General features: G+C 48.1%; 1 pseudogene; it reads right to left on the bottom strand.

The window, feature by feature from the left end:
- Positions 1-4,727: 4,727 nt before the first annotated feature.
- LOC143410574 (protein transport protein Sec61 subunit alpha-like) lies at positions 4,728-21,249 on the bottom strand (annotated as a pseudogene).
- Between the last annotated feature and the right edge of the window lie 6,218 nt (positions 21,250-27,467).

A 27,467-nucleotide genomic window follows, 5' to 3' on the forward strand; every position in this document is an offset into this window, starting at 1 on the left:
GTGGCAACAAGTTGCCAGGGGCCCCGGGCTCCGGCGCATCCCACCCGACTCCGATGCATTCCTCCAGGCGACCGAGGGGACCCCTGAGGTGACCTGTCCCCTGGGCAGCGTCCCTGCAAACCAGTGACTCAGCGTTCGACCAGAACCCAGCGCAACCGGCCGGGGGCCACGGAGGTCTGTGGAGACCCGCAGTGGCAGCGCCGGCCACCGGGTGGGTGACAGCCGCGCCCTCCATAGAGGAGCCCAGCTGCAAGCAGGGAGGAGGTGTGGACCTTGGCCCGGCTGTGTGGGCCTCAGGAGACTTGCAGCAGAGATGCGATGTCGCCTCCTCGCAGTTCCCGGGGGCTCCGTCAGTGCCTCAAAGCAAAGCTTGGACGGCAACCAGGAGGCTGCAGTTCCGGGGAAGCACTTGCACAGTGGGGTCCTGGCTCCGCCCACTCCCCTCCCCAGAGGCGTGACCACTCCACACTCCCTCCTGCACCGCCCACGCCCCGCCCACACCCCGCCCCCCCCAGCGTAGCCACGCCCCGGTTCCTGCACCGCCCACCCCTCCATGGCCACTTCCCCCGCCACTCCTGGGCAGCCCACTCCCCGCCCCTGGGGCGTGGCCACACTCGCCCCAGTTCCTTTGCCACCTGCTCCTCATCAGGAGAGGAGCGGAGCCTGGGGAGGTGCCCGTGGGGGAGCCCTCTGGGAAGGCAACATACCTGGTAGATGTTCAATGGCATAGGGGAGGGGGACGCTTGGAACGTCAAAAGGAGCTTGGTGCCGGTGGGGTGTGTCTGTCATCCCAGTGCCTCAGGAGGCTGAGGCAGGAGGCTCGCCAGGTGGAGGCCAGCCTCAGCAACTCAGCGAGGCCCTGTCTCTAAAGAGCTGGAATGGTTGGCGGGGAGGCTACCCGGGGTTCAGTCCCTGGGACCACAACCCAGGAAGGCACAGAAAGGATTCTCAGTGGAAGTTGCCCTGCTGTGCTCACCCTCGGCCTCTGGTCCCTGACCAAAAGCTCCCCAGGCCTCCTCTCTGGAGACCCCCAAACCAGATCAAGGTGTCTGTCTGACATTGACTTTGAGACTTATCAAGTGCAAGGCTGAAGAATAGCCATTGAGCCTGAGACCCGCCATTAGGCGTTCCTGTCATCCCATCAACCTCTGCACTGTCCATGCCACTTCCAGTGTCCTGCTTTTTGGAACTGCACATGCAATTCCTTGGTCCCCGAAGACTTCAGGATACATGCTGTCACCCAGTGTTCAGCACATTCTTTTTAATTTGTAGGGACTGGAGATTTAGCCAGGAGTGGCCGATCACAGAGCCACATCCCAGCCCTTTTTTTTTTTTTTTGAGACAGGTTTTTCTAAGTTGCTGAACCTGGCCTTGAACTTGCAATCCTCCTTCCTCAGCCTCCTAAATTACTGGGATTAAAGGTGTGCACCATGGGGCTGGGGTTATGAAGGCTCTTGACCAAGTCCTTGTAGGCATGATTCTTTTCAGAATTGAGCAGAGAGGGCATATGTCAGGGTTTTTAGCCCCCCGTTTTCTCCTGACCTGTGGGAGAAATGGGGAAAACATGCCCTGACTAGGACAAGCCAAGAGAGGCAAAGGTCCACTGCCTGCCCACACCCAGCCTTCCCTCACTGGAGGACAATCAGTCACTCCAGGGAGACCAGTCAAAGCAGGATCTTATTTATTGAGGAAGTACACACAGCTAATATACCACACAGGAGCCAATCAGGATAAAGGTCAGAAGGGTGGAGTGAGTTCACATGTCCACCCATCCCATGGTCTGTAAGAGAAGGCACGAGCTGTCCATGAGGGCGAAAGAGTCCTGGACCTTCCTGGAGGTGGTATGTTTTTTCCGTCACCACACACAGCACCGACTCCTGGCTGTGCCAGGCGTCATTCCAGCCACATGTGTGGCCCCAAGATGGGAAGCAGGCAGCAAGTCATGCCCTACAGGCATGCACCTGTTCTGGCTTCATGGAAACTGCTAGACCTTTCCTGATTCTGGTCTATTTGCTTCTCATCCAGGCTGTAATGCTTCTAGAAAGGACAGATGGGTGATGTGGCCCCAGAAGTTTTGGGGCAAGGAGTAGGTGGGTGCTGGCATAGTTAGGGCACCCCTGGGAGCCTCCAAGAAGATGCATTGGTGGGTGTGGTGGATGCTGAAGCTCAGGCCGGTGTTTGACGGCCCTTGGACGACAGCCCTTGGATGGTGCTACATACTCAGGCACCAGCCCTCATCAGGAAGCTGTGCGCTTCACTTGGCCACCCACCTGGAAGCTGAAACTGGAGGCTCATGGGTATTATGCATGTGAGGATCAGGCCAGGCCAGAGTGCAGGTGGGGGTCAGCGGTGGAGGGAGAGGTGTGAAGGAAACCCAGGGGTTAGGAGCCAGGGGTGGCAGCTGATGCCACCAGGACCCCTCATTTCTGACCTCAAGCAGGTCCCTGCAGGCAAGGGTCTGGGGTAGGCAGAGCCTGGATCTTGGCCTCCCAGTTGCCTCCTGGCCTCCTACTGCCCTGGGCCTTACTTTTTTCACCTGTAAAATGGGGACCAGCTGCTTCCTCAGGGGCTCCATGGTTGAGCAGGGACCACATAGAGGAAGCGGTGAGCAAAGTCTGCACCAGGGGGGAAGAGTCACTTGGCTACTGAAGATGGCAGCAGACACTAGGGGGTGTTTGAAGGCAGGGCCTGATCCTCAGTCCACCCCCCACCCCCCACACACAGGTTACCTAAAAATGGGCTCCAACTGCTCTGCTGTGAGGCATATTTGCAGTGGCCCCAGGCACAGCCCCAAGTCCCCAGGGCACAGAGAAAAGGCCCAGTGCTCCCCAAGGCAGGAGGTTTCTGACTTGGGGTTTTGGTTTTTCCTTGTATCATGGACTGAACCCCAGGACTGCGGGACCACGGAGGCTCACCCCTGCCCTTTTTATATTTAGACACAGGGTCTCATGAGTTGCTGAGGGCTTCAGTAAATTGTTCAGGCTGGACTCCAACTCATGATCCTCCTGCCTCAGCCTCCCGAGTCATTTGGACACAGGCGTGTGCACAGGGGATGCTCCCAGGAGGAGGAAGGCCAGGCTGCAGGGCAGCATGTCTCTGGGGATGAGCTTGAGTGGAAACAAGACCATGAACAAGCAGTTTGTAAAAAGTTGCCTTTATTTATCTTTTAACCACCGTATCTCAGTTATGCCATTTTGGCATCCACAGTGATTGTGCCCTGGAAGCTGGGTCAGCCCCTTCCCACCCACCCTCTGTGATCACTGCCCATGGGCTGGGAGCCCAGGCCACATGGGGCCAGCAGGACCACAAACTCCTCTGAAGTCTGGCACTCTCCAGCCACAGCCCGGGAGCCAGGGACTGGGCCTGCCTGCCAGAGGCCATGAAGTCCCCAGTGGTGGCCTGGGGGGCCCTGCCCTCTAATAGGAGCAGGAGAGGTATGGCGGTGGCCTCCATGGGCTGGGAGATGGCTGGTGGTGGGGCTGCCCTGCTGGGGGCTAGGTCTAGCCAAGGCCACATGGGAGAAGGTGCTGGGACCTGGGTGGGTCAAGGGCCCCTCTGGTTCTTGACCCAGGTCTCTAGGTACAGTGTGCCACCCCTACTGAGCCATGAAAGGGCCCGTGCAGAATTGGGGCACCCTCCCGAGGAAGCCTACAGCTGAGTCTGAGAGGGGCATCTGAGAACTCTGGAAAGTTCACCAGCTTCATGTCTATGTCACCTGTCACTTCAGACAACATTGTCTTTCTGTCTCAGACACCAGAGTATCTTCCCATGGACCCCGAGTCCCTGACTTTGAGCTCAGGCCCTGAGCCTGAACCTCCCCTCCTGGCCTCTGAGTGCGATGGAGGCTGAATGTGGTGGAGGCCTAGAGAGCTGGTGGCATCCCACTGTCCCTTTACTAGCATTTGGTCCCTAGGTACAGTCAGAACATTCTAGAAACACAGGGAGAAACAAAAGACATCCCTTCCCAGGGACGCAGGGGCAGCTGCGCAGTGAGGATCCACCAAGGCTGACTGGAGTTTGGACAATTGGACTTGGCAGGGTGGTCCCCTGAGGGCAACGAGCTCGGCCAGGCAAGTGTGGAGGTGGCAACCCCAGGCCTCCCCCAGATGAGGACAAAGCTGCCTGGCCACAAGTTGGCCGTGAGGCGGCAGGGATGGCAGTCCTGGCTCTGTCCCAGCATAAGGCTCATCTGGACACTTGGTGGGAGAGCAGCTGCCCACTGCTGGGCAGGGAGCTGTTTTATCCTGAGCCCAGGGGATCCAATGCCCCCCACGGCAACAGTCTGCACCAAGGGAGTGCCACTGCTAGTGATGCTGAGGACATGCTGGTGATGCTGTCCATTTCCCCAGAGGAGGTGAGAGCCGACGGCCGACCATCCTAAGGCCACACACAGATATTCTGTGCTTCCAACCCAGTCAAAAAGCCACCATGGAGACCAGAGACACCACGGTGGTTGTACACATCACTGAGGGTGGGAGGGGAGGCCAAAACCAAAGTCAGACAGAAAATGGGGACAGTGCTCCCCATCCCTGTCAAGGCTGCAGCTGCCAATGCTAGAAGAAGGAGAGGAGCCCTGCTGAGGGTGGCTGCCTCATGGTGAAGAGGAGGGGCAGACATCAGCCAGACAACAAGGTCCCCATGCGACACAGCACCGCTGCCCCCGGCCACCACAGCCTTCCGAGGCACTGCCCAGTGTCGTCTTCCAAGACCTTGGATAGGCATGGCTCTCAGAAGAGCAGGGTGCCCATGCTTCCCAACTCACTTGGCTCCTTGATGAAAATCTCAAAGGACTGGGAGATGTTGGTGACTGCCAACAGGATCCCCGTCCCCAAGCCGATGGTGCCCAGGAAGGCAGCCAGGACTGAGAGGCCCCAAGACACAGGCCCCCAGAGGCCGCTGCCATGGGGATGTACCTGGGGGAGGGCAGGTGGTCAGCCCCAGGCCACCACAGAGCCTCCAACCTGGCCACCAGTCTTGCCCATGACTGAGACCAGAACCTCAGGAGGCCCCAATACCTCCCTTAAGTATCCTCTGCTAACACCCCACTAATGCTATGGGACCTAGTCCCTGTTAGGGGACTGTGACTAGTCCAAACTGAAAGGCTGCTGAACACAGTGGTCCATTCCTGTCACCCCAGTAACTCAGGAGGCTGAGGCAGGAAGATCACAAGGTGGAGGCCACCCTCAACTGCTTTGCAAGGCCCTAAGCAGCTTAGCGAGACCCTGTCTCTAAATAAAATATAAAAAGATCTGGGGACGTAGCTTAGGGGTCAAGTGACCCTGAGTCTGATCCTCAGTAAGGGGGCTGGAGGGCTGGTTATGAGACCCAAATGCTGATGATGTCTATCGAAATGGCCACTGTCCCTACCAAGGACTCATAAGCAACCAAAAATTTGCAACTGTGGCTTTTCCCATGGTTGATTCTTTCAGGAAAGGTCACCAATTGAGAACCCACAGGAGAACCTGGGCTGCCACCTGACTTTGTAGACACAGCCCTTTTCATGGTGGCTGCTGCCGAGTGGCAGAGGAAGAGCTGCGAAAATGGCAGAGGGCACCAGGGAGGTTGGGGGCAGCCTTCAATCCAGGATGAGGTGCAGCTGCAACGGGCGCTCTTTCTGCCCCAAACACCTGTGCCCTGGGGCCTCCCCCACCCTCCATTCTCTCCACCCCAAGGTGATGGCCACCCTGGCACATCTGGTCTCTGGCCTCCTCTCTGCTGTGGCCTTGTCTGCTGGAACTGACCTCCCTGCTTCAAACACCACCATCCCTCTATGGCTCTGTTGGCCTCTCAGCCACATCCAACATCTGTCTTTTTTCAGTCTTGGGGATTTAACCCAGGGGTTCCCCAACCCTGAGCCCTGTCTCCAGCTCTTTTTTTGTATTATATTTAGAGAGAGGGTCTCACTGAGTTACTCAGGGCCTCACTGAGTTCCTGAGGTTGACCTCCACCTTGCCATCCTCTTGCCTTGGCCTCCAGGCATGCCTCAGAGAGCCTGGCGCTTCAGCTCAGATCCATCTAAAGCCCCACTCTGTGCTCAGAGCCTGGGCACTGCTCCTGGATGCCTAGGGCAGCATCCCACTAGCATGAGCAGAGGTGAGGGTCCCCTGCTGCCAGCACCATCCCTACAGAGCCCCATGCTGGGTCACTAGGCTGCATGCACCTGGCTCCCTGCTGAGGGCGCTGGACATCTTATTCCATGTCCCCAGCATCCAGTACTTAGAAGGTTCATAAATATCCAATGACACAGGGACCTTGCCTACCCTGTGATCTGAGAATGAGACACATGGACACTGGAGACCACAAGGTCCACTGGTGCTCGAGGCCCGGGAGCCGCACCTGCTGACTGGGGGTGGGTACTGCACTCACTGGTTGAGCTCATGCACCATGGATGTCTCCCGGTGGCCCCACATCACCATCTGCTGCTCCTTCAGCTGCTTGACCTCCTGCATGATGCACAGAGCAGAGGATATGTTCAGAGGTGGTTTCAGAGGGAAAGGTCTCAAGATGCTGGACACTTAAAGGGCTCTTTCTGCAGCTCTACATCTTTACAAAGACTTTAAAAATGCCCAAAATCCTGGGATGCACCTCTGTCATTCCAGCAGCTTGGGAGGCTGAGGCAGGAGGATCGCAATTTGGAGGCCAGCCTCAGCCACTTAGCAAGGCCCTGAGCAGTTCAGCGAGACCCTGTCTCCAGATGAAATCTAACAAGGGCTCAGAGGTTAAGTGTCCCTGGACCAACAAGGTGCCATAAGGAGACCAGACAATGTGTGATTTTCCACTCTGGCTTCAGGTTCTCAGACCTGCTGCTGATGGTTGAGCTCCATCCATCTGTCCTTAATGCTCTGAACTGTTTCACCAAGGTGGGTGGTCCATCTGCATGTCACAAACCACCACTGTGACAAAGCAACAAGCCGAATGCCACTTTAAGAACGTGCGTTCATACTTACATTCTTGGCAGATGAGCTCAAGACCTCGACCCAGATCTTAGAGAAGAAGGCAAAGATCCCAGCATGAACATGAGGTTACACTACCACATGGACAGGGTCCTCCAACACGGAGCCAAAGGACTCCAGCAGAGATAGGTAGTAACACAGGCCACAAACTGCATAGGTGCAGGCGGGGCCTCCAGAAGACGTGTCCTTGGAAGAAGGAACAGAAGGTCTGGGACGCTGCGTCTACTGTACCTGAGCTTCAAGATGAACCCAGAGCAGATCAAAGACTGTGATTGCAGCCGGGCACAATGGCACATTCCTGTCACCCCACAGCTCAGGAGGCTGAGGCAGGAGGATGGAAAGTTGAAGGCCCTAAGCAGCTCAGTGAGACCCTGAGTCTAAATAGGGGTGGAACAGGGCTCAGAAGTCAAGGGACCCTGGGTTCAGTCCTTGTTACAAAAAACTTCCTGCACAGAATTTGGGAAAGGACACAGGGGAGGAGATCTGTGGGTGAGACACTTGGTCAGGAGCAAGACGCACAGATGCGGAGCAACAACACCCACTCTGTAGCCAGGAGAGCCTCCTTGGGAACATCTGACTGACAGACCAGGTGCCCAACAGACTGATGAGCAGGTGCCCGCTGAAGCAAGCCGACAGGATCTGGGAGATGATGTAGAGGTGGGGACCAGGGCGGACTGCAGGACAATCGGGACATTGGAGGTGAAGAAGAGCTCAAAGGGGTAGGTGTGGTACTGGCCCTGGTAGTGCGCAGTCTTGATGGGCAGGTCCATCTGGAAGCCCTGAGGACACAGAACAGGGCACTCTTCACTGCCTTGCTGTCCCCTATGGTCCAGAGGTACAAGAAGTGGCAACAGCTCTGGGGACCCGACTTCTGACACTGCTGGAGAGCACCTGCCGCTTCCCTCACAACCACTGTGTGGGGCACACACAGAAAAAAGACCAGAAAAACTGGTTTCAAAATGTACTCAAGTCCACTCAATGGCCATTCATATCTAAACAGAAAAAAAAAAGAAAAAAAAAAAACAATTATGCCGAAGCCAGAGACAGTGGTGCAGGCCTGTCATCATCAGCAGCTCTGGAGGCTGAGGTAGGAGGACTACAATTTGGAGGCCAGCCTCAGCAACTCAGCAAGACTCTGACTCTAAATAACATATGAAAAGGTCTGGGGATGGGGCTCAGGGGTTCAGTGCCCCTGGGTTCCATCCCTGGTACCAAAAAAAATAAAGAAAAATAATTGCAGACTTCTTGGGCTCACGTTGGACACACCTGGAAATGGATGACCACAGCAATGACAAAGATGGAGGTGATGAGGTTCATGAGGTCAGGGAGATTCTGGCAGGAGAAAGCCTCACTAATTGCTTGGACTTTGTCTGTGCACGTGGCACAGAGATGAAATAGTGCAATGATGGCACGCTCCAATTCCATACCTGTTGGCAGAGAAGAACCCAAATGTGAAGGGAAGAACAAAGGGCTGAACCCCGCTGGGTCTTAGGCCTCCTCCTGGCCAAAGCAGAGTCAGGAGAACAGAATCAGCCAGGAGATTCAACTGGTAGACTCACGGCACCACAGTCATGGGGTCACTGTTTGGATTTTTTTTTTGGCATCAGGGATGGAACCCACGGGCCCTCGGCCACTGAACCCCAATTCCAGCCTATTTGTATTTCATTCACAGACAGCATCTCACTGAGTTGCTGAGGCCTTGCTGTTGCTGAGCCTGACCTCCAAGTTGAGATCCTCCTGCCTCAGCCTCAGCAACAGGCAGAAAGGAGCCTGGCCTGAGGAACAGGAAACAGATCATCCCAGGACACTGCAGCAGAGGGCGACAAGGTCCAAGCACTTCAGAAATTGTGTGAGAATGACTTTAGAACAAAAGGACAGTGGGAAACACTGTCACCATGGCCCCTGATGCCAGTGCTTCCCTAGACATGGCATCTGTGGGCAGAGTGGCTAATGGCTGGGGACTAAGATGTTCCAGTCTCTCTCTGGGACAGCATTTTCCTGTCACCTCAGAGTTGGGACTGCAGGACTCGCATCACCTTCTGGATGGCAACTCAGATAGGCCATCTGTCCTGAAGACCACATGGACAGGATGTCTGTGACAGAAACACTATCCTAGCTTTCCCTGGCCCCTGGCATCCCCATGGTGGTCTTCTGACAGCCCCTCTCCCTGCCACCTCTGGCTGTGTGGATCAACAGCTGATGTCCCTGTGGTCAAGAATCTGGAGACATTAAAGCTTGAGCATTTTGTAAAGGAGGAAGTGAACCCAGGGGAGAGAAAGGAGGGACTTTTCCTGGCTGCTCTTGCTACCAATGACCTCTCTGAACGCCCCTAACTTGCTCCACTGAGCCACACGCCAACCCTCAAACACACCAGCTCATCTCTGCCCCAGGGCCTTTGCACCTGCCGGGTTCTCTAGACGGGCCCATAACACTCTTCCCCAGTCACCCCATCTTCCTTCTCTGCTCTACTCTGACCCGGGACCCTGGGATGACACTGACGCTCCCATGTCTTATGTTATCTCCCTTTGTATTCTTAGCACCCACAGAAGCTCCTGGTGCTTAACATCACCTGCCTGACAAGTGTCAGGAATGAAAGGTGGGTCACAGCAAAGTCAGGGTGAGGGCCTTAGGAGCCTTCTGAATGTTTAACATGGTCATTTCATGCAAATGACTGGGCTCTCTGCTATGAAGGCCAAATAAGAGACCCTTCTCAATCTTCCTCATGGAAATTCAGAAGACAAAGCCAGGGTCTTTCGATTCTTTATTTTTTTAAATCTATTTTTTAGTTGGAGATGGACACAACATCTTTATTTAATTTTTATGGGGTGCTGAGGATGGAGCCGAAGGCCTCGTGCATGACAGTTGAGCCTCTACCACCGAGTCCTAGCCCCAACCCCTACATTTTTTTGTTTTTGTTTCTTAATTGTTTGGGGTGTGCAGGTGGACAGCATGCCTTTATTGATTTCAATATTTCTCGTTGTAGATGGGCTCAGTGTCTTTATATGATTGATTTCTTTTGGGGCGGTGTCCAGCCTCCAATTCGAGGCTTCACCCTGCTCAGGCCAGTCTCTAATCCTGAGCCCAGACCTGAGCCTGGCCTGGCCCCATCTCTTGCTGAGTACTGCTGATGAGAAAGAGGGATGGTGCAGGAAGTGGCGTGCAATTGGGGGTTCACCTGAGTGGTGATCAGCAGGCAGATCACAGCGCTCATCTTTGAGGCGTCCCTATCCATGCCCGTCATCAAATCCATTATGGACTGGCCAATGCTAACAATCATGCCAAACACTAGGATCCCAAGAGAACCCTTAGCAGAGTGTGACAGGAACACAGATGACAAATACTGACACTGCACCCGGGGACTTGGTAAGGATTGTCCAACTGTCACATGTCAAAGTACATGAGAACTCAGAGGCTATCTAGTGAAAGCACCTTTGGGTTTTTTTGTACTTTAGGGATTGAGCCCAGGGCCTTGCTGATGGTAGGCAAGTGCTCTACTAAACCTCAGCCCAGTCATCCTAAATTCTTTTTTGTAAAAAATGATCTTGAATTTTTAAGATGGAAAAACATTTTTAAAAATTATCAAGCATAAAGAGAAAACTTCTGGGTCTGTAGCTCAGTGGTAGAGACACTGATTTCCATTTCCAGGTTTGCAAAAAAATAATATTAAAAACAAAGAGAGAAAGAGAAAAAAACACCTGATTTGGGCTTTAGAAAAATACTGCAAATTTTTTTTTTGTTTGTTTTGCTTTTGGTACCAGGGATTGAACTCAGGGGTACTCAACCACTGAGCCCCATCCCCAGCCCTATTTTGTGGTTTATTTAGAGACAGGGTCTCACTGAGATGCTTAGGGGCTCGCTGTTGCTGAGGCTGGATTTGAACTCACAATCCTCCTGCCTCAGCCTCCCGAGCTGCTGGGATTAGAGGAGTGCACCACTGCACTAAGCCAAGTATATTTTAAAATGTCCAAAATAAAAAATTTAAAAAAGAAAACCAGTTATTAGTGCTTCAGAAGAATGATTCATTAATTTAAGACATTGAATAATAAATGAAGTACTATTATTTAATAATGCATTACTTAATTCATTAATGATTAATACATTAATACATAAATATATTCTACAATCTTGATTTGTGTCTGAAACTCACAAATTTAAGTTAGATGGATTTCTCACTCAATTATTTAACCTTCTAACTTAAGAGCTCTAAGGCATGCGGTATGGAAGATGGCAGAGTAGAAAACTGTAATCATTGTTTTCTAAATAATACATTCCAGTTAACAGAGGCTAGTCTTGGCTGACTCTGAGGCTGGTCCCCATTATTGGGACTGCCTATCATTTGAAATGGCCAATATTCTTAACCTAGTTTAACAGCACATAGAAACTGAGACTGCAGAACTATTATCTAAATTTCTTCCACATCACAAAACTAATCAACAGCAGAGCTGGACTGAGAGGATCACTGTTCTGCTCATTAAATCGTTTTAAGTGAAGGAAAAAAAATAGAACTTGCTAAATAACTACCATGTGCTAGGCACTGTGAGAGTATTCTTCAGTTTAATCATTTTTTTTTTAGTACTGAGGACTGAGCAAAAGTGCTTCACCCCTGAGCACCTTCCCCAGCCATTTTTTAATTTTATTTACAGACAGGGTCTCACTGAGTTGCTTATGGCCTCACTAAGTTGCTGAGACTGGCCTCCAACTGGCGATACTCCTACCTCAGCCTCCAGAGTTGCTGAAATTACAGGCATTCTCCACAGCACCAGGCTTTGATTAAATTCTTATAACATCTCTGAAGTAGATGTCACCTCCTTCACGAGGTATGGAAATCATGGCTGGTGAAGGGGTGACCTCCATGCCCTGATCCTTCAATTTCATCCTCTGGGGCATTCCTGCCCTCCCTTGCCCTGCCTGGCCTTCCCCCATACCCAGCACCTCCCAGAAGTGCTCTCTCATTAACAGGCCATGGAGCACCTACAGGGTTGGCAGGCCAAGCACACAGGCCAAACTGGGCTGTTTTAATGCTCCTAATTTTAGGGCCAATTCAAATTGTCAACCAGACATCAGAACTGTACCCTTGATCTTTCTTATATTTCTTGGCTCCATTGAAGAGGGCTTGGTCTTTTGGGGTGTCACCCACTTCAATCATCTTGGCACTAGCCAAGAGTGCATGATGAGGCCCAAGGTGACAATTGCAGAGATACCCAGCTACTTGAATGTGCATAAGGAAAGGGGCAGCCACAAAGCCCCTGTGAGCCCAGGAAAGCAAGACATCATTTAATAAAATGAACCTACAGAATTGCATGCGACCCCCTTCTCCACAGGATGGGCTTCACGTTTCTTACAGCAATTATAGAATAACTCCCCCAAACCAAAGATTAGAACACAACTGAGTCCCTCTGTTGAGCCTGTCAGACCCCGTGTCATTCTGTTTGGAAAGTCACATACCCCTCAAGAGCCTGCTGCATTCCCATCCCCATGGACAGATCCATTCTGGCTGGACAGAGGTCAGAGAGTCCCGTCCTTCATCAGTTCATAAAACTGGAGAACATTCCAATCATTTTCTGAGTCTGCAGATGGGGCTGGCACAATTGGATCTAGTTGGGAATCAACCTTCCCTTTCCATCATGTTCAGATGAGCTCTGATTCTGAGTGACTGGAACCTCATTGGAACCCCATTTTTAAACCATGTCCATTAAATGTACCATCAACATACACAAGAAAATCATTTCCAGACCCACCAGTGACTGGTTAGAATCGACCCTCCACTGTCACTCGTGGTTTTGATCCGTATATTTCACCCGTAGATATGAAAAAGACATAGCTTAGAAACCAATGAAAAGTTCTAGAGAATATTCTAGGTGGACTCACCATCTCATTTCAGGGATTTCAAACACTCTAGTTTTTTCTAGTTTTCAGAAATTCTCAAGCAGAGACTTATCTTGTTCATCCAGGTTTTGTATTGCATTCAAACCCAACTCCAAAGAAGATGGTGTTGCCCAAGCTGAATGCACTGTTGATCAGGCTATTCGACATGGCACATGCAGACTTTCCAGGCCACAGAGCTGCCCATCCTCTGAGCTCCACCAAAAGGCTGTCATTCAACTAAATGGTGCTGGTCCAGTAGAAAAGAGGCAGAGTGAGTCTGAGCCTCCCTCTGTTGGAGGCCAGAATCCCTCACATCCAGTAGAAAGGGTTCGCAGAATCTGAGGCCATAATACCAAAAAGAAGATCTGGAAACAAGCAGAAACCAAAAGACTGGCACGTGTGTCCCCCCTCTTCCCCATGCTCCAACACCAGCACAGAAGACTAAGAAGATGAAGAAGGGGATGGCCACCCACAGCACCTTCTCATTCAACTGGATCTGCAGAAGAGACAGAATCAGAGCACTCAAAGTTTCCCAGTAAGTCAATAAAAATGGAGTCCCACAGATCCTTTCTCTGTTCACCAAGGAAGGCGAAGGAGGGCTGGGGCCACAGCTCCACAGGGAAGCACTTGCCTAGCATGAATGATGCTCTGGGTTCAGACTCCAGCAGAACTTTTCCCCCAAAAGGAGAAGAAACCAAACCATGCACCAAACAGAGCCCTTTCTGCGGACAAAGCCAATGTGAATATGTCCGCAGGTGTCATGTCTGGGAATCCTCATATTATACAATATCATGATCTTCCCTCTGCTTAAGTGAGTTCAATGGCAAAGCTGTGCTCTTAACCACTGACATGAATAGTTTAGATCCTCAAGGTGAGGCAAGAGGAAGACAAGTTCAAAGCCAGCCTGAGCAAAAGTAAGGCACTGAGCCACTCCATGAGACCCTTTCTTTCCATAAAAAAACAAACTAGAGCTGAAGACATCTCTCAGTGAGTGGTTGCTTCTGAGTTCAAGCCTAGCGAATAAATAAATAAATAAATACATACATACATACATACATACTTTCTGTTGTTGATATTTTTAAAATAATATTTTAGTCTTAATTTTATTTACCTCTTCTCTGATGTTTAGTATTTTTTTTTCTACTAGTTTTGGGTCTGGCTTGTTCTTGATTTTCTACCTCCTTGAAGTGGAAATCTTGGTTGCTTTCTTTTTTGATGTAGGTATGTACTGATCTAATCTTCTTTAAATTGCCCCTGCTCTATGCTATAGGGTTTTCCATTTTGTGTTTCTATCATAATTTTTTTCTTAAGAATTTTTAAAATTTTCCATTCTATTTGCAGACACACAGGATGATTCTGAAGTTCCTCCTTTTGTAGGTTTACAGTTTTATTCCATTGTGTTCAGAACAAAAAATATTTGAAATGATTTTTTAGTTTCTAAAATTTGTTAAGGTTTGTTTTATGACTTAACCTAGTGTCTATTCTGGAGAATGTTGTTGGTACTGTTGTGAAGAATTTGTCTTGTTTTTTTTTTTTTTTTAAGTTCTGTTGAGTCCATCTGCTCTGCAGTGTACTTTAAATCCTGTGTAAATAAAGAAGAAGTAACAGAAGCAAGGTGCAGAGGCAGAATGACAGAATGGCAGAAATTCTCCTTGTCCAAGCTGCCAGCTTTACTTATAGTAGTAGGTTACATTAGGTCACTGGATTCAGTATTACATTATTGTTCATTGTGCCATTAGGCTACAGATTTAGCAACATTATACAGCTTCTTTGTTAGTTATCTATTAAGGTTGCAATGTGCAATGTTAGGTCCATTGTTTAAAGTCCATTGTTTAAAGTTACTATTATGTGGACAGCTTTAGGTGCAGCAGAGCTTGACAAAACACTGTGGTTGTCTAAAAAGAGAGTACCCCCAGGAGCTAAGTTCCTAAAGTCAAGGTTGAGGCTAATAAGATTCTAGCAAAGAGCTTCCTCATGCAAGGCATTGCCACAACAGCTAGGTATTGAACATGTATTAGTTATCTTGCTAGTTTCTGAAAGAAACTGCTTAATATTCCAAACATAGGAAACAGGGTGCCTGTTACCTCCTGGGTGTCTGCTCACCAGAGGAATGCTGTCCTTATATTTCTTTTTTTTAATAGACAAATTTATTTTTCTTGGAACACGGCATATATATTTTACACATAACAACTTTGCTAACCAATTCCTGTGTCTCTTTTTTGATGTTTTGGATGAAAAATCCATCCATTTTTTCAAACACTGTTATTAGAAGTCCTCTATTAATATGCATTGAAGTCTCTCTCTCCCTTTAGATAAAGTAGTGTCTGTCTTATGTCTATGTGTTGTAGTATTATGTGATTTTATATTTATACTTATGATGGTTTCTTGCTTAATTAAAACCATTTGTCATTATATAATGACTTTTTTTTCTATTTTTACTTTTGGTATTAAGGTCTAGTTTTTTGTAATATAAGAAAAGTTACTTAGAATTTTTATTTCCATTTTCTTGAGATATCTTTCTCTTAATCTTCACTTTTATCCTATGTGTTTTTTTAGAGGTGAAATGAGATTCTTATAGGCAAGATATAGATTTTGTTTTGTTCTAACTATTATAGAACTTTATGTCTTGAGAATTTATGCCATTAAGGTGGTTCTTGACAGGTGAATATTTACTAGTGTCATTTGAGTTATTGTTTACTACTTGTGCTGTCTGACATTTCTTCCTGTCTTACTGTCTTCTATTTTTGTTATCTTGTACTAAATAGATTTGTACCACAACTCTTTGAGAGTTGAAAATTAAATGAATATGTAAATCTAATTGATATGGCATGTGCAGAATCAAATAATTAAATGGTCTGAAGAGGCTTAGGTTTCTTACCTGTGACAATATCTACCCTCCTGACAAATACTATTTACTCTTTAAGGTTTGCATTTTTTTGCACATTATTATTATTAGTAGTAGAAGTAGTAGTATGATTTTATTAATCTTTATACATCTTAATACTATGCTTTAAAGAAATATGCATTTATATAAAAATATGTTATAAGTAAATAACAGTGATTATTTAGGGATAATAACACTAACCTATAAATCAGGTGAAATAAGAAAAATCTGATTTTAAAGCTTCATATAATAAAACAATAACATTAAAATCAGAAGAAATTAACATTTTGATTATTGGGGAAACTGGATATGATTGAACAATTAAAAGATTTTTTGCATAATTTGATTAAATTCCAACTGCATTAAAAACTAAAGTCAGCTGGGTATGGTGGTGCACACATGTAATCCCAGCACTTCATGTGGCTAAGGCAGGAGAATCCCTTGGTATTAAGGTGTAAATTTTGTGATATAAGAATACCTACTTCTGTTTAATTTTTGTTTCCATTTTCTTGAAATAACTTTCTCTTAGTCTTCACTTTTGTCCTATGTGTTTCTTTTGGAGGTGAACTGAGATTTTCTAGGCAAAATATAGATTGTTTTTGTTCTATCAAAAATCAGTACCTTGTGGTGGTTGATGCTTTTTGAAGTGCAAGAATCTCACAATAGATTTCTTGGCTCCTATTAAGTAGAAGGGAATGGGGAATTGACATCTCATGGAATCCTAGCAGGCAGAGCAGGAGCTCACGCCTACAGGGTGTGATGTTCACCCCCAACTCTGTCCAGCCAGCTGTCTCTGCCCAGCATTGACTTAGATGAGCCATTTGGAATGGGAGTCATACTAGGGGTGCTGGGATTTTGATTTCTCCATTTGTAGCTTAAAATTTTTATAATGAGCACCAATCCTTAGAAATAAAAATATTACAGACTTTTGAGGGGAAAAGTCCACTAGGCGTCCATCTAGCTGTGGGGCCTGCAGTAGTGTAGAGAAGGGAAGCAGTACCTTTCCAGCCTGCCAGGTGCCAGGTGCTGGCTGGACCAGGCGGGTGACAGAAGGGAGCCTCTCTGCTCACTCTCAGGGGAGACTAGTCAAAGCCAGTTGGCCACAGGTGTTCTGGAGCCCTCTGAGGAGGGGAGAACTGCACATCTGTGACCAAAACCTGCCATGTAAGTATCATCTAGTGGGTATATTAGGGACAGTCACACATGATTCCCTTCTGGAAAAAGAAAAAATCAAAGCAGATTTTTTTTAAAAAAGCCATTTTGACCACTGGAATTTAGAAATGAGTTCTCTGGGCTCTGCAGTGAGCCAGTCAAGCCTGGGGCATGAGGGCACTTGCAGTGTGCTTTGAAGCTGGCATGCAGCTGGTGGGCCAAGGAAAGGGCAGAATCATTGTGATTATTTACAAGTCACACCTATTCTAGCTGGTCAGAGCCTGTGCCACTCATTAGGAAACATTCTGAATGCCACCACTGCTCTTGTGTATTCCCTCTTTAAGCAAAACTAAAAAGCATTAGCATTAGCATTTCCCATACGTGCATTATGTGGCATTTGTGTAGGTTTTTTCTTGTGTCTCGCCTTCACAATAACTGGTAACACAACACTGCAGAGTCCATGTGACCCTTTTGCAGATGGGACAACCCAGGGAGAACTGCTGAAGGCACAGTTTCATCAGAGAGTGAGTCAGACAGGAACTGATCAGCTTGTCTTAGTGAGAGCACAGACATCTCCCTGGTCCCCAGATGTGGGGAAGGGCTCTCCCCCGAGGTCAAGCACCGAGACTGGCAAGGCCATTTGTTGGCAGGAACTCTCATTCATTTCCAAACAAAAATAGAAGGCTTGTGGAAGGCTTCTGGAAGCCACAGTGCTCATGGACAGCTCCCATGGCCACGGCTCCATGCCATGATAAAAAGCCTAGTTCACCTGCCAACAGTCAAATGGGTCTTTTGGTTTTTCAGAAAACATTGTCTCCAGACAGGCTGTCCTGATGATTCACCACCTTAAATATGGTGTCAAAAAGAACCTGGAGTCCCTCGCATAATCACTCCTAAAGTTGTCACTCAGGCCTCATGGCCCACAAAATTGAATGCTCCCAGGATAGAAGCCCTTGATGTATGGGCCACACAATGGCTGTTTTGTGGGTGGATCATAAATATTACTGCTATTGACACAGCCCTGAGGAACACATCCTCGAATCTCTACACACGAGCGCCCAAACCCTTTGGGGTGGTGCCTCTGACTGTCACCACCCACTTCTCTCTTTCCTGAACTCCCTCCTCTGAGTCCATTCCTTCCTTTCACCTTCAAAAATTAGAAATCGATAAATGTTCTTGACAAAGATGCCGTTTGGCTGAACCAAACACCTTGATGGCCTGTCCCTTCTCTTGCACTCAGCTTACCCCAGCTGGCCCTCTTGGAGGCAGCCTTGTACACTGGTGTCTTTTAGTGTATGCTGGGCAGAGGCACAGTGTCTAAATCCAGCTGGGCCCACAGCAGATGTGGGTTCAGGAAGCACGCTCACTACAGCCATGTGCTGGAAAGATGCTCAGCTGGGCACCGGCATAGCACCCATGTGGTACCCACGTGGCACCCACTCTGCTGCAAATGTGAACACCAGCTGCACAAGCTTGTGGTTCCCCTAACAAGAGTGGTTATTTTTGGCCATGTGTAATGTGAGCTCATTGAACACACATTGACCTTGACAGTTTGAAATGGCACTTTTACCTGTAAGTAGGTGAGTGTGATGAGGATATTGGATGAAAATAACAAAAACTAAATATTATTAACTGCATGCAATATGCAGGCCAGTGTACAAAGACTACCTGTAATGTCTCACTTAATCCTCATAAAACTCCACTAAATAACTGGGGTCCTGAGCGTGATTACACCAGACACCACTTCCCTTTGTCCACAGCACTTTCCAACCGCAGATAGCCACACAATGAGTGCCCCTGAGTAAAGATCAGCCAGGTAGTGGTGTTAATAGCCACTAGACAAAGAGCACACAGCAGAATCATGGCCTTGTGTGGCCTCAAGACACTCAGTCTGCACCAGCAGGGAGGAAACAGGATGATGAGGTCGGTGACAGAGAGTGCACCTCACCCAAGCTGCAGGCATCCACCCATGGGGGTAGCATCCAGCTCTATCCACAGGCCTCTGCTCCAGTCACCAAGAAACTGATAGCCTTCTGGGGACAGAGGCAATGCTTGTAAAAGACTGTCTAGCTGACCTGCATCTTGACCAAAGGCCACTAGTGTCACCGAGCCCTTCATTCACAGCCATGAAGTTGTTGGCAGCTCTTCCCCCGAGTTCTGCTCTGTCCCCACCCTGGGACATGACCCTGTGAGTGACATCTCAAATATCCCAGCACCTGAGTCATGTGACCCAATGAAAGACAATGTGATCACTGGTCAAAGAGGGCTGGAGTGCTTTTGGCAAAGTCTTGTTTAGTAATAAAAAATGCTGAGAGTCAAGAACAATGTTGCCTAACAGCAACAGGACAGCAGCCCTCTCCTCACCTGCCTCCTCACACATTATTACAACATGCTAAAATTAAAGTTCAGCCAAAGATACTCTCTGTTGCAAATCCTCAAATCCACCAGCATCATGATCCAAGCAGCCATAGACTCTGACAATGATCATGGCTGGATTTCAATACAACTATATGTACAAATCAGGCACCAGGCTGGATTCATCCTGTTCTCTGCACTTGCCCAGCCCTGTTCTCCACTCCTGCTCTGGTCCCAGGCCCTGACAGGTAAACACATCTTGCTCCCCAGCAACTCTAGAAATTGGTGCCTTCTCTAGAAGAGACATGAAGCTCTCTGCTGAATTCCACCCTCGTAAGTTTCAGGAGGCTTTGGCACCATAGGGAATTCAGGGCTAGAGATGAAACATTGGACAAAGGGCAAGGACTTGAGTGAAGATATTCCCCAACTGTGGCCCAAGCTAGGTTGAGCTGGAGAATCTGCAGGAGAGCTCCCAGGGAGAGGGCTGTAAGGATGCCTCATTTCTCCCTGAAACACACACCAGCCACCTCTGTTCCTTAGCAGCTGATTTCCTACAAAGTCATGCCTCCACCACACCAAAATGTGGATCACTGCTGACAGTATCACAGAATTTTCAAAACCTCAATGCCCTGGAACTTGGATTCAAGCACAGGCTCCATTCATTTATTCGACAACCATCAACTGTGCCAGGCCTTTCTATAGGTGCCACAGAGACAGGGGTGAATGAAACTGACTAGGATCTCATCTTCTGGGGAGAGAGTCAGTAGATGACTCCAGATATGGCAAGTGGTGAAATATTTGAAGATCATGAAATAGGAAGACATGGACAGAAACAGAAGAGCAGGGAGTGGCTGAGGGCTGCACAAACCAGTGTGATCAGGGAAGGTGCCTCTCTAGCAGCCAAGGTCCAGGAAAGGAACCAAACCCAGGGAGAGGCAGAGAACATGTGTTTCAGGCAAAGGGCACATACAAGGACCTTAAGATGGGGGAATAACAGTAAATTAATTAGTGAGCAGGGCTTTCATCTGCAATTGGCTCAACTCTGGTATCGAACTTGAGTGAGAAATGATCCAAAGCAGCCACAGATTTCCCCAGAATAGCTGTGTGTGAGATCCCGGCAGGAAGTTCAACTCAGTGCAGAATTTACTTGATAATTTCCAGGACAGAAGAGTATGGAGTGCATGGCCCTCCCACAGACCCTCAGCACCCTCCTTTTTATGAACTGGAATATCATCAATGACTCCATCCTCAAGTGTGGTCCCTGGGCCTTAGTTGTGAAACGAGTTTCAGTGAAACACAGGGAAAATCCCAGCTGCTTTCTGACCCATGCAGCAAAACCACAGGCAGTTTCGTGGGCTCTGGGATCCTGAATAAGTTCATCTGGGCAGTTGCCAACAAGATTCTTTTGGTCCACCTCCATTTCAAAGTTTGCCAATCCCAGCCCATCTGGGGACTCTCAAAGCAAAGCCAATTGATGAGGGGCTGGTAACTGGGCACACAGAACTCTGTCCCAACACACACCCTACCATACATTTCAATAAAACTATCTTCCCTCAGCACATCACATGGTCCTGACATGCACAAAAATGGAGACAATAAAGCATGCAGGCTCCCCAAGAAACCACTCCACAGTCTCCAAAAATGAAAAGGATTTACACACAGACCTACATAGTTTCCAGGAGGCACCATGGAAAGCAGATAAAGGAAATGCAATTTAAGAATATTTTTCTTGTTTAAACAACATGTACCAAGTGAATGCGAGAGAACAGATGACATTCTGCTTCATGACATTAGAGTAATCAAAGTATATAGAGAAAACTTCTCTGTTCCTCTTCTCCTAAAGCCATAATTGTGTACCATTGCAAGAGGGACGATGCCCACAAAGGTGGTATGGCTGATAAAGATCTCAGAAATTACCAGCTCACTCATGAAGTCCTCGATTGGGTATACCACTTGCCAGGTGATTTGCTGGGTCCCAGCCAGACCATTGCTGTTGTTGATGCCAAAGTCCCACTTGTAGGATCCCATACACTGAGCCATTTACTCTGGAAACAAACACATATTAAAGTTCAGATTGAAGCACTTAACTTAGCATAATGTGAAGAATGCAGTAAATGGCCCATTCCCCTTTGTCAACCAAGGAAATGATTGCCACCTTTGATTCACACATGGCAGTGTTCAAAGAAACTGGCCCAAAGCTGCCTGTCTGTGGCCCCATCTCAGGATGAGCTTTCAGGATTCTCTGTGGACAGAAGGATGCTCCTTATTGAATGAGAAGCTGCAATGGATTCTTTCCCAGAACAAGGTGACAGTTCCCTCCCCTGTTCATCGGAGGAGGGAGGTGCCAGTTCCTCAGTGAAGGTCACTTTACAGCCCACATCAACCACCTCTGGAAAGGCCCATTGACCAAAGATCAGGCAAACAAGTTCTGGAGATGAGAATGTGGGCCTATCTTTGGAGGAGCCTCTGTTGCCTAGGTCCATGTGCTAGATGGCTACTGGCACTGTGGGAGCTACTGCTACTGAGCATTCCATCCAGTGGGACAGAGAGCTGCAGGATGGGGACAGATGTAGGGACCCCTTGACAAGCATCTTCAGAGCCCCGGGCAGTGGTCCAAGCACAGGCTTTGGAGTCAATGGCTTCTACCACAAACTGGCTGTGGGACCATGAGAGTTGCTTAATTGGGCCTCCACTCAAAGAGCTGTCAAGTGGGAATAATGACAGATGTCCACTTCAAGGACTCAGGTTTCTAATTTTTGAAATGTTGTTCTCCTTAAAGACTTTAAAAATTATTCCTAGCTCCTGATATATATATATATATATATATATATATATATATATATATATATATATATATATATATATACACACACACACATATATGAATATGTATATATATACATGTATATGAATATATATGTGTGTGTGTATATATATATGATTTTATATAAGTCTGTCTATATGTGTGTTTGTGTGTGTGTGTGATTTTAACAAATTCTTTTTTTAAATTTATTGTTGGTTGCTCAAAACATTACATAGTTCTTGATATATCATATTTCACACTTTGATTCAAGTGTAACAAATTCTTTACATAAAATAAGGTATTGATGACCAAATCACACAAGATGTTCCTGAGAGACAGACTGACCCTTCCCTGTGTTCATTCACTTTTCAGTGAGCCCTTTAACACTAGGAGAGGAGAAGCTAACACCAAACGGTGGTGAGGAGGGGGCAGCTGCACTGGCAAGGTGGAGAGGTGCTGCATGGCTGGATGAGGACCAGCTGGCAGCTGCCTCCTTCTTCTCAGCTCAGGTGTGAAATGTCAGCCCACTGGGAGACACAGCCTGATGCATGCCAAATGACCCATGATGTGCTGGCTGTCTTAATCAGCACTGTATTTTGGTTCCATGGCCAATGGCTAAATATCATCCAAAAGCAACTGGGTTCGTCAAATTGATTGACAGGGTGGCCCTTCCCTCTTTCATTAGTGATTGCTTTCGTTTGGATCTGGGTGGTCCCCAGAGGCCAGGTGTTGATGAGGTTCCTTAGCCTGGTGTTGATGGTTTGGGGAACCTTTGGGGACTTTGCAGAAGGCTCTAGGTCATGGGCCTTAAGGGAGGCTGTATGAAGCCAGCTCCCTCCTCTTTCTCCCTTGTTCAGGGCAAGAGTGAGTGGACATTTTCTCCATACTGTGCTCCCTGCCACAGGGTGCTAACTCACCACAAGCCCCCAAACCTGACCACAGTCAGAATCCTCTAAAACTATACCCCAACAAACCCCTTCTCTCTGCAAGTTGATCTTTGCTCCAGTAATGGAAGCCCACAAACTGTCACCATGTTTTCTGGATGATAGCAGCAAAGAAAAATCCCAGAAGGGAGCTGGGGATGGATTCCAGATTTCCAAACATGGTCACATTTCCCAGTGCAGATTGGACCATGGCGACAGCATGGGGAGGGCCTGTCCTCAGGAGAAAGCCTTGTCTTTGCTTCTCCTCTTCCCTTTGGACAACAGAGCCTCCCTCTGCCCCAAGCACAGTGCTCAGAAGAGGAGGGCTTTGAACTATGGGTCCTGGTGACTCACCTACTGAGGTCTAGGTCCAACAACCAGTAAAGGCAGGGAAACATTTGCCCCCACTGGCCAAAGGCACATTGCTTCTATGCAGAGAGCCATGTCCTCTGTCTTGTTCCCTTGGCTTCAGCTTATCTGTACTGAACCTTTCCAATTTGCTTCTTTTTCTAATCTTTTGTCTTTTGGCAACACAACCCTTTATCTTCTGGCTTCATCTTTATTACTGACATTCCCTCAGGATTAGTAGTCATTACAATATTTTAAATTAAGACCTGCACTTCCCTCCTAATTGTGTGCATCAGGGCACCTGACACAACATGTGTAATTCTTATTAGAGAATTTCAGGCAGTTTGTACATTATGTTCTATTAATAACTCAGTTCTACTCAAGGTTGTCACAACTCAGAGATCACAGCTTCCTGCCAGATGATGTGCTGAGATATATTCAAAACATTCCTCTTAGCAGAAAGTTTTCTCCACAGGCCTGTGCTTCACACCTCATTTGATATCACAATGCAACTGAAGGAATAAAAAGAATCAGTTATTTATTTATATTATGGAATGGATTCTAGAGGGATACTAGATAAGCATAAAATGTCACACCACAGCCACAATCCCTGCCCTTCTTCAGACCTAGGGAGAAGGGTGGGGCCAGGAATCTGTCAATCACACATCTCTTTCTCAGTCACTTCTAAGAACTTCAAACTCTGCTCTCAGAAGACAACAGTGACAACAACCTCCAAGAATTTGTGTGGTTCTCTGCATTTGAAACATTACCATTTGACCAAATATTTCAACAAAATCCCTTCTGCATGGAACCTGGACACCATCACCTACTCAGTGTCCAAGGATGCAGGGACAGATGGCACCCACAGCATGCTCTGGGGGTATCAGGACCCCTGACACTGTGGTGACTGTCTGGCTCATTCTCACTCAAGTCCCCCATCAGAGTCCATGGCCTCCAGATCCCCTCCCACCTTCCATCCCAGACCTTCAGCTGAGGTTGATGGGAACCCCTGACTTCAGGGATGGCTATGGCAGTTGCTTAGGGGATCACATGATCATAGTTATATCCCCAGGGCCATGGATGACCAGGACCTCTGCTGGGCCTGTCTGGGAAGAAAAGCTTCTATCAGAGTGACCACATCAACAGATGGATGCAGATGTAGTCAGTGTCCACTATCCTCCTCAAGAATGGAGAGAACCTGAGAGGTGTACAACCATGGGAACATGGGGACAGGCTCTGAGTAGAAGGTTAGAACCCCAATCCAATGCTCCTGGTGCCCGTCCATCAAAAACTCAACCTGCCTGAAGACCTTCATTGTTACAGGACCAAATGGACAAAACCACCTGATAAACCAAGCACCAGAGAGGAACTTTTCTACCAGGAATATGCACAGCAGTGCTGTTTGTTGTGGTTTGGGTCTGGAAAGTCCCCCAAAGTCTTATGCACCTAAAGGCTTAGTCCCCAGTGCAGAAATGTTCAGAGGTGGTGAAGCCAGATTTAAAATTAGGTAGTCAGTGTAGTTAGGTAAATCGGGTCTAATATCAAGAGAAATCTAAAATGGAGGTTATGTTGAGAATGAATTTATGGAAAAGCTGAGCAACTCTCGGAATATTAATGAAGCCCAGAAAACAGTCCGCAACAGATTTGAAGACAGCCCATCCAAAAGAAAGTTAATGAAGCCCAGGAAACATCCCCCAACAGATTTTAAAATACCCCATCCCAAAGAAATATTAATGAACATCAAACTTTATTCAGAAATGCCCAGATTACTTCTTTGGTCCACCTGTGTCCCAACCCTTCCCACCAAAAACTATAAAAAGGGGAACACATTCAACCTTCCATCACCAAAATCTATAAAAAGGTGAACACATTCTCCCTTCAACTGATTCCACCTCTTGGATCCCCTTCTTCCTCTGTGAGAAGTCTTTTCTGCTGTTTTTTAATAAACTTCTAATTTTCCACTCTGAACTTGCCTTGGCATGCTTCTCTGGAGTTATTTCTCAACATTGGGGAAGCAAGGACTCCTCACTGGTCAACAGTGGAAATAGTGGGGATCATAGGAAATGACTCCATCCCCAGGTGCTGACCTCCTCATTGGAATAATGCACCAGATGGATTGAAGATGGGAATGGATTATTGGGAGTGGGACCCTGTTGGAGGAAGGTTATCACTGGGGATGTGGCCTGACAAGGTTCCTCTCATCCCCAGCTCCTGCCTTCTCCACTCCTAAGGCCTGGGGCTGAGCAGCTCTCCCCACCACACCCTCCAGCCATTATGTTCTGCCTCACCTCAGGCACAGAGCAATCTATTTGGTCAACCATGAACTGAAGCCTCTGAAATGGTAAGACAAAGTAAATCTTCTTTACTCAGAGCTGCAGGGGGTCATGTATCCTGGTCACAGTAATGAAAAGCTTCATCACACACTGTGCAAAACAGAATAAAGCCACAGCCCTTGACAGACACCAACTCTGAAGAGTACTATCTGCCCTCTCCCCTCTTCATTCCCTGATGGCAGAGACCATCTCCCACTACAAAGCCCAAAATACTACCCAACAGTTACTTCCCAAGAGCACCTGCTTCTTGGGCAAAAGCAGAGATCCCACGACTTACTGTTGAGCTCTTAAGGGAAGACTCCCCTAAAGACTGATTGTAGAAGAAGACACTTAGGACAAGTCCCACTCCTTTTCAACCCGTGAATATTTCTGGGTAAGTTTTCAATGCCTGAAAGAGCTGCAGCCATTTTGTGACCTTGAGGAGATGAGGTAGAGGATGGTGGTCAGTTCTCTGGCTGTATTGGAGTAGAAGGACAGAAACACTGAGCAAACATGTGGTACCACTTTGTCACCAATAACAAGACCAACCAGATTTGAATTGCTTGGGATATGAGATGACAAAATTTTTTGTAGCAGCCATATGCAGGCAGATGATCTATTACTTGCAGCTGAATGCCCTGAGCTAATATTAACAACTCAGGAATTTGATGTGATCAAGAATTGGGGTGCTCAGTATTTGGGTATGTTCAGTATTTGGGGATGCTCTGGATTTCGGGTGCCCAACATTTAGGGGTGAGCAGAAGATAGACATAGATTTCCAGAGACATTGTGGTCACCTGAGGCTGCTAGAATGAGATTGAAGAAAGAAGTGTCCAGATCACCCAGACAGTGGTTCCTAACAGGCTTCTGACCAGCACTTATCTGAGGCCCTTTTTCCCCTGAAAGAGCAGGCATAGGGAAACACCAGCTGATGCTGTCAGGGTCACCAGGAAGAGGCAGCCACACCATGCCACTTCAGGGAACAGGCTGTCCCCACCACTCACACACCCACCAAAGATCCTGTGTTTGTGGTCCTCAAAGAATCTAATAGAGAAGAAAGGAAAGAGAAAAGACTATGACAATGCAGTGTGACAGAGCAGTTGCCTGAGGGGCTCATGTACCCAGATAAGGAGCTGATGCCTCATTCGGGGTGAGGCCTGAGCCATGATTGTGGCTGCATAGCTGCCACAGTAATTAACCTGAATAACCACTGAAGATGCTTGCCCCACATATGGGACAGGGCAGGGGCCGGGACTTCAGGCAAGGGATCTGGTCACCCACAAGTTTTCCCGATGCAACATCATCAGTGAGGGCCTCTCTCTGCAGCAGAGCTGAGCACAGCCCACATACCTGAGGTTCGAGCCCCAGCTGGAAAAGAAAGGCTGCCCCCCAGCAGTGCCTGGAACCTAGCTTAAGACCAAAGACATGCACCAGTCCCCAGGTGTGACATCAGAAAAATGACTATTTAAGTGGAAAGGAACAATGACCCCCTCAGTGGAACTGCATCGGTCTAGACGCCACCACCAGCCCTGGGTTCCCACACAGTACCCAGTCTCTCAACTGCCTTGGCCCTTGGACCATTCACCTGCCCTGGGTGTCTGGTGGCCCATGCAGGCCAAAGTGGCCATCATCTGGGTGCTGCTGTGGTCCACTGCCTACTGGTCTCTATTGCTGGTTCTCAAGGCTGCAATCTTCACACCTTCTGCCACCTTAATTCTGAGAGGTAGGAAACAAAATGTATAATAAAACATCCCAGGACAACTCCACAGGCCAACACGACCCTATAAGGGGGAGTGTGGGCATACTGTCCTCTCCCCAGGAGACAAGAAGAACACTGTGAGTGGCTTTCCTCTGAAAACAAAGTGTCCTGTT

The sequence above is a fragment of the Callospermophilus lateralis genome, chromosome 11 (genome assembly GCF_048772815.1).
Source record: "Callospermophilus lateralis isolate mCalLat2 chromosome 11, mCalLat2.hap1, whole genome shotgun sequence".
Classification (NCBI taxonomy): domain Eukaryota; kingdom Metazoa; phylum Chordata; class Mammalia; order Rodentia; family Sciuridae; genus Callospermophilus; species Callospermophilus lateralis.